This window comes from Rhinatrema bivittatum, chromosome 18 (assembly GCF_901001135.1).
Source record: "Rhinatrema bivittatum chromosome 18, aRhiBiv1.1, whole genome shotgun sequence".
Lineage (NCBI taxonomy): Eukaryota > Metazoa > Chordata > Amphibia > Gymnophiona > Rhinatrematidae > Rhinatrema > Rhinatrema bivittatum.
The window spans coordinates 11,318,789-11,331,080 of NC_042632.1; the positions used below are offsets into that span (position 1 = coordinate 11,318,789).

Consider the following 12,292-nt stretch of genomic DNA (forward strand, 5'->3'; position numbering starts at 1 on the left):
GCGTCCATTACCCCTGATGAAAAATGGGGGTTAGTATGTCCAAAATGCGTGGCCAATCACGTGCATAGCTAAAAGCGCTTATCACATGTAAATTCATATTGTTGAGGCTATTAGCTATTTCCCCCATGCAAAAAAAGAAAATGTGTGCCCAATGCACACATTTTTACTGACCCGGAGCAGGCGTTAATTCTTGAAGATCCCCAAAGGTTTTCATAAAATTAGAAAATACTGCTTTTCTGTAGTTCCTCTGACATAATATCATAGCAATATTAAGTCGAAGGAGAAGTCGAAGGAGAAAAAGGAGAACTGTAAAAAATAAATAAATAAATAAATAAAAAGTGTGCCAGTTGTCAGGTTAGGAAAACGGACACTCAATTAACGAGCGTCCATGTTCCTAACCCATGGCTGTGCACAGGTTAGGAAAATAGCCACTCATAAAATTGAACATCCGTTTTCTTAACCCGCTGACAGCCACTCCTGCGAACCAGATGCTGAGGAGGCACTAGGGACACACAATTTTCCCTAGCACCTCCTTTTTACCATGGCAGCCCATTTAAATATTTAAATCGGGCGCCCAGGAGAGGTGGACTGGTGCACCTTAAGACAGCGGGTGCTCAGTCATGAGCACCCATTTAATATGTGCCAATATTGCTTCGGCCTGTGAGTGTCTCAGTCTTCCAAGACTATCCAGCAGCTCTCTGGCTTGTAGTAACTGGCAGAATAGTGTAAACATTCTTCCCTCCCTCTCAACTCTCAAGTATCTTACTTCCACAGCAGCACACTTGGGAACTGCTGACCCCATCAGATTGAATGAAACTAATACATTGCAGCAATATGGCTGGAGCCATAGAATTGGCACCTGCACTAGCTTTCTAACTTGCTATATGCTACAAGTAAACATACATTCCAGAGTACATATATAGTATACAGTGCATACAGTAGTGACAGCTTAAAACTGCGAGTAGTCCATAGTGGTGACACAGGTTGTGTGTCTTGGCCTAGTCTGAGTGAGGATTAGCTCAGATATAATGCCATAAATTATGGATTATGGCTATATATTCTGAGCCAAAGAAGTGACAGAGTATACTCTGCAGGTAGAATGCATTACCCTGAGAATTAGGTGCTATTTATTTTGTATTAATACCTAAAAATTGAAACTCAGATTAATAACACTATGAAATTGATTTCTGTCTGCTATTCTTTTTGCTAGGAGTAATAGAGAAGATTGCAGACATTTAGCTTAACTAAAATGCAAGCCCTGCTTGGACTTAATTTAGCAAATGCCATTGAAGTTTAAAATTCTTATAATATCTGTAACAAGCTATAAAGCTAATAGGGGCTGAGCAGGAGTAGAGTTTATAATTTCACATTTCTGTGTTGTCACAAAGGAAAAATACAAAAAGGCAACAAGGTACCAACTTATGCACATTACAGAAGGATACTTGAGCAGTTTATTGAAAATAGTCTGAAAAAGAGAGGCAAAAAGGCACATCAACACAGGCAATATGGAACCTATTTTTAGACTATTCTAGTTCTTATTTGCTAGGAGCATAAACAAGGGAAAGAGTCTCCTCTTCCCCAAATGGACAAGGTCTGCTTAGTAATTAGGCTCAGATCCCTTGAGAAGGTGGCAGCTCAAGGCAACTGCTGCTTGAGGCGAAGAATGAGATGGCCTCCCCCCCCCCCCCCCCCCCCACTTCCAACACCCAAAAGACATACACTCACAAGAAGTCAGACGGAGGGGGGAGCAGGAAAGAAGGGCAAGCACCCTCCTCCCTCAAATTGACATGCTTTAGCGGTGGTGGGGGCACTTGTCTCCCCCTGACCTCCGCGCACTCTCCATTCCCTCCACCCCAACACTAGCCTTAGAAATATAGAAATACACATTCTCTAGACAGAAATGCTGTAACTCTGAAGACATTTTTCATTTTCTTTCAAATATATCCCTGATCACACATCCAACTCAAATTTCAAATTTTTATCTAAACAACTAAGAAGTAGACCACATCTCTTGGCCTGCCATTATTTGTATCTGGCGACCTGGCTATAAGACATTACAAGAAAACCCCCCAAGGGTCCTTTATGCAATAAAGAAAGCCCTGGCCAGTTCTAGCCATACATCAAATCTATTTGTAAAATTGTTTGATAACGTTGCATCAACAATTTTAGAAAATTCACTCAACGCACAATAAAGCTCTGGAATTTGTTGCCAGAGGATGTGGTTAGTGCAGTTAGTGTAGCTGGGTTCAAAAAATGTTTGGATAAGTTCTTGGAGAAGTCCATTAACGACTATTAATCAAGTTTACTTAGGGAATAGCCACTGCTATTAATTGCATCAGTAGCATGGGATCTTCTTAGTGTTTGGATAATTGCCAGGTTTTTATGGCCTGGATTGGCCTCTGTTGGAAACAGGATACTGGGCTTGATGGACCCTTGGTCTGACCCAGCATGGCAATTTCTTATGTTCTTATGGATACAAGATCTTACTCGGATGATATTTAACACCTCATAAATTACACAAAATATATCCATAGGTATCTGATGGAGAGTATAGAATGAGTATAGAATAAAGAGACCATAAAACAAATATGTGCAGACAAAAACTAAACTGGAAACCACAACAAGCCAGATGATATATGCATTGCAATCTTACAATCTTACAATTCTTCATTCTTCATTCAGTCCCAGCGATTATACCCACTGATCCTAAAAATATTTTGCATTTAAATTCTCCTTGTTCATTGTAAGATATTATTTATTTCTTCCAAGTTCAATTCACCTTGTTCATTGTAAGACATTATTCTATATACTGTCATTTAACTGTTGTAATGTAAACCGAAGTGATTAGTAACTCTGTTACCAGAACTTCGGTATATAAAACTGTTAGTTAGTTAATTAAATAATTAAATAAATAAATAAATAAATAAATAAAACATCAAACAAAATCAAGAAATATAAATCATGAATAATACTAGTAAAACATTACTAATAAAATAAAAACATATTTCAAAAATCCAATGACTAGAACATCTAATAATTAAAACATGTTATAAATTTCTCAAAATACCAATAAAATATTTCAAAACAGTAGAAACATCAAATAACACCCAATTTGTTTTAATAAGGATTAAAAGATTTCTCCATATTTGGGATCTTTTGCTTTCTAGTCATCCTGAGATTGTCATGGATTGGGAGAGAGGGGATGCCCAAACTTTATCTTTTCTCAGACATACACATGTTCATTCTTTTACACACACCCCTTCCCATACATACACCCATACTCTCACATGCACTCCTTCTCCCTCATGCACATACTCATGTGTGTGCATGCACATGTTTGTGACACACAGGTGCTCACACACACATAAACAGGCTCAGACATACACATGTTCATTCTCTCACATGCATACACACACAGGCTCTTCCTTTCTCACATGCACATAAGCTCTCACTCTCTCACACACACACACACACACACATACACAGAGGCTCTCACTCTCAGGCCTTTCCATTTCTTTGGACCACATGGGGATTGGATCTGTCACAGCCTCGCTTGGCCTCTCTTCATGCTGCAGCAGGATAGGGGGTGTCCAGGGTGACTGCCCAGTGAGTCCAATCCAGTGGTCGATACTGCTCATTCACCAGTAACTGTCATCCCACTGCCAAACCAGTCTCCACCTTGACCAGCCTCTCACCCCCTCTCCCAGACAATTATCTCACCAGTCATTGTCACCCTCTCCCCGCTCTCTCACCAGTCACCATGAACTCCACCCCCTCCCAAGACCAGTTTCTTTCAATCACTGACTTCCCCCACCCCTACCCCAAGACTAGTATCTCTCTCCAGGAGCCACTGCATATTCAATAGTTTCCAGCAAGTGTCACAGCAGGCAAGGCGGCTACTGAAGAGCAGAACCTGCAGCCTGTATATTCAATGCCTTCTAGGTCTGCTCTCTGCCCTGCCCTGTCCCAGACTCCATAATTTGTGTGCGTGTTTATGAACTACAGGCCTGCCGCTGCCTTGAAATTGGCTTTCCTGCAGGCCCCGTTAGCAGACATCATTTTTTCCCCCCACAGCATGAGTCACTTGCCAGGCCCGCCTGGCCATCTCCCCTCTAGTGGGCTACCGAAATGAGTGGCCAAGTAGGCAGCAGCGTAGGGGACACAGGAACATCAGGAATCAAGGTTCACTCAGCTTTGCTTGCTGGCGCTGCTGCTTTTTTATTTTAACATGCTTGATGATCCTTGGTCCACAGGGCAGGCGTCATGGCAGCCACGTAAGAATTAAACGTCGCCTGCAAAACAGGCAGCTCTGCACATGTGTCGCCGAACTGCAACTGGCACACAGGTAACTTGCTTTAGTCAGGCATCAAAGCACAAGGAAGGCGGCAAAATGGTGAGCCTGTGCAGTGCCTGTGCCACAGTGAGATGTTGCCACACTTTTTTTTTTTTTGTAGATGTGTGCAACTGGTTTGGACCACCAAGGATATAGTGTAAGGTAGTCAGCAGCTGCAGTAGGGCAGGGTGAGGCAGATGCCGCAGGAGAGCTCTGAGAGGGGCTTTTTTTTTTTTTTTGCCACCTCAAAATTCTGCTGCCTGAGTCGAACATCTCACCTTGCCTGATTATAGCATCGCCTCTGCATTGAGTGGATGTGGGGTGATGAAATAAAGGGGACAGGATGAAAGGGACAGTGGAGTTGAGAAGAGATGAGATGGACTACATGTTCATGGGGAAGACATGGAATGAGGAGGACATGGTAGCAAAAAGAAATTAGAAAAGAGATGGGTATGAGGTAAAAATATGCAGATGGCGGCCTTCTGCGCCGCCGCCCTGCACTGCCCCCTCGGTCCGGGTCGGCCCTCCCTGCGCGATCGGCGTCGGCCCATCGGGGCCAGGGGAGGTGGACCAGGGACAAGCCTCTCGCGAGGCCACGAGGTGAGCAAAAAAATTAGAAAAAAAAATTTAAAAAAAACGCTGCGAATTGAAGAAGGAAGCAGCAGTGGAAGGGCACCGCTAAGCCCTCCCCGGAAGCCCCGACGCATCCCCAGAGCCCTGTAAAGGGCTGAAAACGGCTGCAGGCGCTCCCTTTTCTTCGGCACCGCCGCCCTGCACTGCCCCTTCGGTCCGGGTCGGCCCTCCCTGCGCGATCGGGGCCAGGGGAGGTGGACCAGGGACAAGCCTCTCGCGATGCCAAAAGGTGAGCAAAAAAATTAGAAATTTTTTTTTAAAAAAAACGCTGCGAATTGAAGAAGGAAGCAGCAAGTGGAAGGGCACCGCTAAGCCCTCCCCGGAAGCCCCGACGCCTCCCCAGAGCCCTGTAAAGGGCTGAAAACGGCTGCAGGCGTCTCGCGCCTGGCGTCGCGCGCCTAAGGAGTGTGACAAAGGGGCCTGCCCCTTTGTGCGCCCCTTCGTGCGCACCAACACATAGAATAAGAATATACCCACGCCATCTTATGCCAATCCACCCTCTCCATTAATCCTACCGCCCTAAAGCAGTTTCTCCTCAAGCATTCCTCCAGCTCCTCCAGAATTCAGCACCCAGCATCCAGTATTCATTCAGCCACTCCAGAATCCAGCATTCATCCAGCCACACCAGCATCCAGCATTCATCCAGCCAATCCAGAATCCAGCATTCATCCAACCACTCCAGAATCCAGCATTCATCCAGCCACTCCAGCATCCAGCATTCATCCAGCCACTCCAGCATCCTCCACCCAGCATTCAACATCATTCAACATCCAGCATCCAACCAGCCCCTCCAGAATCCAGCATCCACTTTCATCCAGCCCTCCAACATCCAGCAGTCAGCCAACCTCTCCAGCAGTCAGCCAGCCTCTCCAGTTAATCAACATGATGCAAACCTTCCCCATCTCTATCATCCCGCACTCCTCCCTCAACAGAGTTAATTCACCCTTTCCCAAGATACAACGCTCTAAGAGATCCCTGATCCCCATCATGATCTCCCCTCTAACCCAATTCCTAGGCCTATCCTTAATCACAATAACCCTCCTCAACTCTCAATCTCTATCAAAAAAATCTCACTTGCTCAATGACTACCTACTGGACACCCAACCGGACCTGTGTGCTATAACTGAAACATGGTTAAAAAACACAGACACACCACTAATCAACCAATTACCAACACAACTTTACGACTTTTTCTCCATCCCTAGAACAAAAAAAAGAGGGGGAGGATTACTGCTAGCTGCCAAAAAAGAACTTAGACTAACCCAGCATGCAATTAAAACTTCAACTAAACTTGAAATCGGACTATTCAAATCCAATCAACTCCAAATCTGCCTCATCTACGCCCCGCCTGGGCTCCTTGACTCCGACCCATCGCCCCTCATAGAACTTATAGCCAAACACATCAATACCAACTCACCAGCGATCCTGCTAGGAGACGTCAACATTCATGTGGACTCCCCATCTGCGAAGCCAACTGCGAAGCCCTCCTCTCATCTTTCATGGCCATGGACTTCAAACAAATTATTAACAAACCCACGCACAAAGCAGGACACACACTAGATTTAATATTTACGAATGATCTGATCTCGACCACTGCTCTCCCTACCTGCACCCCCATCCCTTGGTCAGATCACTCAATTATAGAAACGGAAATATCCATAAAGAATAAACCCACCAACAAAATCTCCAAATCCACGATCCAATTTAGAAAAACATGCTCCATGGAAACTCTCAGCAACACGTTCACCAAGGAACTAACTAATCTGGACCTCACAAATGCGGACACCGCCATGAACTCCTGGCTAACCATCACCCACGCAGCAGCTGATAAAATATGCCCTTTGACATCCAAAAATATTAATCCTGCCTGCACTAACAAAAAACCCTGGTTCTCATCAGAATTAAGAACACTTAAACAAAACCTTCAACATAAAGAACAACAATGGCGGAAGAACCCCACTAATACTGCACGGGCCTCCTTCAAAACCACTATGAGCTACTATAGGGCCACTATTCTGCGTACCAAGAGACTTCTACGCCAAAAAAATACACGGCTTCATATACGACCCAAAAACACTCTTCTCATATGTTGCCACACTCACCACCCCTATTCCTCCTATCATCCCGGAAGAAGAAGCACTAAACAAATCCACCGAGCTGGCAGTCTTCTTCGACAACAAAATAAAAAATCTTCTTATCCCGCTAACATCCTCCAACCCCATTCCGAACCCTATTCACAACTCCCAGCCTCCACCGGACCAAAACCACGCCCCATCGACACACAAACGGTCCCTAGAATCTTTTGATACCACATCATCCCTGGAAATAGAATCTATCATCAAGAAAATGAAGCCCTCATCGCACCCAATAGACCAAATTCCGACCAAACTCCTTCTTACAATTCCTAACATCATCGCCAAACCTTTGGCCGACATTATAAACTGTTCACTCACAAACGGAACAGTCCCAGACTCTTTGAAAACAGCCTCGCTGAAACCTTTACTAAAAAAACCCAACCTGGACCCATCTAATCCCACAAATTTTCGCCCTATCGCTAACTTACCTTTCATAGCCAAGCTAATGGAAAAACTGGTCAATACTAGACTCACAGACTACCTTGAATCCCACAAAATCCTATATCCATCACAATTCGGTTTCAGGAAACACAGAAATACAGAAACTCTCCTACTCTCATTAACTGACAACATCCTGTTGGGTCTCGACAAAGGTCAATCATACCTTCTAGCTCTGCTAGACATCTCGGCAGCGTTCGACACAGTGAACCACACAATCCTCATCGACCGTCTCATGGAAATAGGCATCTCAGGTGCTGCACTCCTCTGGTTAAAATCCTTTCTAAGCGACAGATACTACAAAGTAAAAATAACCAACAAAGAGTCGCACCCTATAGCTGCCAAACAAGGAGTTCCCCAGGGTTCCTCGCTCTCGCCGACCCTATTCAACATATATCTGCTCTCCCTATGCCAACTCCTCGATAACCTCAACCTCACATACTTCATCTATGCGGACGACATGCAGATCCTAATCCCCATCAAGGAACCCATCTCCGACACGCTAAACTACTGGAATAGCTACCTTCATGCCATCAACCTCCTTCTCACAAGTCTCTGCCTCGTTCTCAATACGTCCAAGACCGAACTGCTAATCATTTCCCCTAATGATAACAACATACCAGCCATCAATACTAACATACCTCTAGTAAATCAAGTGAGAGACCTTGGAGCCTTCCTAGACTCCAGAATGAACTTTAAAAAATTCATCAACAACACCACCAAAGAAGGCTTTTACAAACTACAGGTATTAAAACAACTAAGACCCCTCCTTCACTTTCATGACTACCGTTTGGTCCTTCAAGCCATACTATTCTCAAAGATAGACTACTGTAATGCGCTGTTACTTGGTCTCCCGGCCTCTTCTACCAAACCTCTTCAAATGCTGCAAAACGCCGCAGCCAGGATCCTCACAAACTCCTGCCGCATGGACCACATCACCCCAATTCTAAAATTACTTCACTGGCTACCCATTCGCTACAGAATTCTCTTGAAGACACTTACTATTATCCACAAAACCTTATTTCAAGAATCCTCGCTCCAACTCACTATACCCCTCAAACCACACTACTCTGCTAGACCCACCAGATCTGCATATAGAGATTCCCTCCAAATTCCCCCCCCCAAAAATCCGTTTTTCACAACTCTATTGAAAAATGGGCACTATCAATTGCTGGTCCGCATCACTGGAACTCCCTCCCGCCAGATCTCCGCCAGAAACATTGCCATATCATGTTCAGAAAAAAACTAAAAACCTGGCTGTTCGCCCAAGCTTACCCCTGAAAATCCTCAGGGTCACCCACACACAGTCTCTTACCCCACGGATGCGCCCATTTCCGCAACTCAAAGGAACTGTTGTCCGACCAACTGCACTATTTTATAAATTGTTTAATTTCATATACACTATGTAAATTTGTACATAATTCTTATCCTGTAAGCACCCTCTCCTCCTTTTGCCCTTCTCTCCAGTTAGAATTTGTTTAACCTATCTTTTCTCTAACAGCCTAGTTCCACATTCCCTGTTATAATGTAACTTTTGTTTTTGTTCGCTCTGTTTAACTGGTTCCCCCTAGTTTAATGTAAACCGGTACGATAAGACCTGGTCTTGAGCATCGGTATATTAAAAGGATTTAAATAAATAAATAAATAAAATAAGATGAGGTTAGAAATTATCAGGTTAGAAATAAGAAAGAAAAGACAGATTGAAAATGTGGAGAAAGATGTGGAACTGGGAAGAAAGAAGAGATGAAGGAGAAAAAATGTCATAAGAAAGATGAAGGAAAAACAAAATAGAAAAGAAAAGAATGTGTGTGAAAAAAGAACAAAGAAGAGGGAGGATAATTGAGGGCACATGGCAAAATATAGACTGAATACAAAGTAAGGCACAGCAAGCAAATATGGAGATAAAGTATTAGCAGTATTAAAAACTGATGAGAGCGGATCACGTGATGTGATGAGCGAAGGAGGTCGGGTTTAGGAGAGCTCCGGGTGCTTCGCTCTGAATTTGTACTTACCTCGACAGATTAGCTGCAAAATTTTCTCAAAAAACATTCGAGGAATATAAGAGTACATGTCCATCACAAATTATATGAACCGCTCCTCACCCGGCATGCCAATAAGAGCTGGAAGAAGGGAGAGAGAAAAAACGAAAACGGGAGACCCCAAGATGGCGGCGAGTGAAACAGCGTCTGACCCTCTGGCCTTGTCCTCCATGGCAACAGAGAATTTCAAAGCGATTTTAATGGAAACCTTAGACCTCAAATTGGCTTCTATATCAACACAAATATCGGAGGTACGTACGGCATTGGAGGATATTAACCCACGATTCGAAAGGCTAGAGGGCAGAGTCGGGCTCCTGGAAGATGACAATCTCTCCCTCACAGGGAAAATATTGGCACTGGAAAAACAGGTCGCAGCGCATACTGACAAAATTGACGACCTGGAAAACAGGGCGAGAAGATCTAATATCCGGCTGATGGGATTTCCAGAATCGCTGGCGGAAGCCAATTTGGGCAGTTTTCTCGAATCCTGGCTCCCTGATGCCTTGCATATCCCAGAACTCTCCCCAGTTTTTCATGTGGAACGAGCGCACAGGCTGGGGCAACGGAAGGAAGGAGACAACCGCCCGAGGCTAATAATCGCAAAAATATTAAACTTTTCTCACAAGCAAGCACTTCTGCAAGCGTATCGGAAGGTGCCAGACCTTGCCTATGAAGGGAAAAGAATAAGAATATTTCAGGATTATTCGGCTAAAGTTTCTGGGCTTCGAAGGGGTTTCTCTCCCATCTGCTCCGAATTATATGATAAACAAGTGCGTTTCACCCTACAATTCCCGGCGCGACTAAAAATTTGGCATGGCAACCAAACATCAGTATTCGAGGAGCCAGAAGCAGCAAAGAAATTTTTGGCCTCACATGTGCGGTGAGTGGGTGACGGAGGAAACTACCGGCGGCCATTTTGTGTGCCTCTCAGAGACTTGTATGGCGCAGCAAGATCTTTTTTTTCTTTTTTTTTTCCCCTCGATCAAACTGCAGAGAGTTGACGGGGACGAACATACACCAAAGAACCAAGGTTAGCAATATCTATGGCTATTGGTTTGGTGACAAGTGGCTGCAGACAATGGGATTCCAAATTTTTTATTGATGGAAGAAGATCAATGTCTGGGCAGCCGTAAGATATGGCAGATCTTTTGAACTTCAGAGACACCAGGTATTGCAGTTGCTTCACTGCGGAAGAGAGACACAGGTGATTAGCATGGGAGACTCTTGCTATATGTGATTTCTGGACTGTTTTTTTTTTTTTCTTCTTTTTTTTTTATCCCGGCGGGTCTCTTGTTTTCTTTTTGGACTGTTTGGTCTCTTGGAGTGTAATTACTGTGGGCAGTATTATATATATCGTTAGAGACCATGCCCTGACGTGATGCTTCTATTGCATTATTCATTATTTCTCTTTCACATTAAGTCTGAAATATGGCTATAAATGTAAATGATACCTGTTAGTAATCTGTTTATATTTTCGGTTGATTACTGATGTGAGGAGTGCTAAGACATTATAGCTATTGGACATATAGCTCCACAGATGGAGGAGCGAAGCACCTGACCACATTACACCGTGATCTCTACCCCTAGTTAGGGGAGTCAATTTAAAGGTTTCCTCTTTAGAGAGGTTATGAGGAGGTGGGATGGAATGGGGGGACAGGGAAAGAGGGAAGGGGATACACAGAGGGATAGGGGGGATCTGGGTGGGATTGGATGGGAGGGGATGGAGGATCCGGATGAATGTGGAATGTGTGTGTTGGAAAATAGTAAAAAGCGTGTGAGTAAGTATCAGGCAGACGGGAGTAAACGTGGGAGCACAGGGAAGACACTTTCTGGGTGGGACTGTGGCACAGAGTTAATGGCAATATTTCCGATGATGGCAGCTTTATCTAGGGAGTTTCAACTGGGAGGCGAAGCGTCTGAGATTGAATGGAACGTCTCCTCGTTCTGGTTTCAGTTGGGAGGAAGGGACTCAAGGTTTACATTGTTCTGCACCACAAATATAAATTGCTCTGCACATGGCGGGTGACCTTAAGATTTTATCCTGGAATGTGAATGGAATAGGGTCACCAGTTAAAAGATACAAAATCCTGAAGCAACTTAAAGCTTATCATCCCACGATAGTCTGTGTACAGGAGACACATTTGAATGCATTGGAAAGTCAAAAATTGAAAAGGGATTGGGTTGGCTCTTGTTACTACACTCCAGCAGCGGGGAAAAAAGGTGGTGTAGCTATATTAGTCCATAAAGATGCCTCCTTCTCCGCATCTAGTATATTACATGATCCAGAGGGGCGTATGGTTATGGTTGTTGGCTCTCTTAATGGTAGGGAAATCACACTTTGTTGTCTATATGCGCCAAATGCATACTCTCATAGTTTTTATACTTATATCCTTTCCCAATTAGTAGCACACGCTAAGGGATATGTAGTGGTGGCCGGTGATTTTAACTTTCCGGCCGACCCAACAGTTGATAAGGCACCTCCAGGACCAGTAGCAACAAATAGAGGGGGGAAGGGGGTTCCTTTTCTGTGTTCTGAGTTCTCCCTCTTGGATTCCTGGCGAACTTTGCACCCGACAGAGAAGGATTACACCCACATTTCTAGAGCACACGTATCCTTATCCAGAATTGATTACATCTTAATTCCTAGAGCTGGGTTTCATGCACTCTCCAAGGCAGTTATTGGTCCTCAGGGGCTTTCGGATCATGCCATCATA

The 12,292-nt window shown here is 44.2% G+C and overlaps 1 protein-coding gene across 3 annotated transcripts in view; it reads left to right on the forward strand.

The window, feature by feature from the left end:
- The window catches only part of RANBP17 (RAN binding protein 17), a 1,033,051-nt gene that overhangs the window by 553,710 nt on the left and 467,049 nt on the right, over positions 1-12,292 (forward strand). The gene's annotated exons all lie outside the window — the stretch shown is intronic.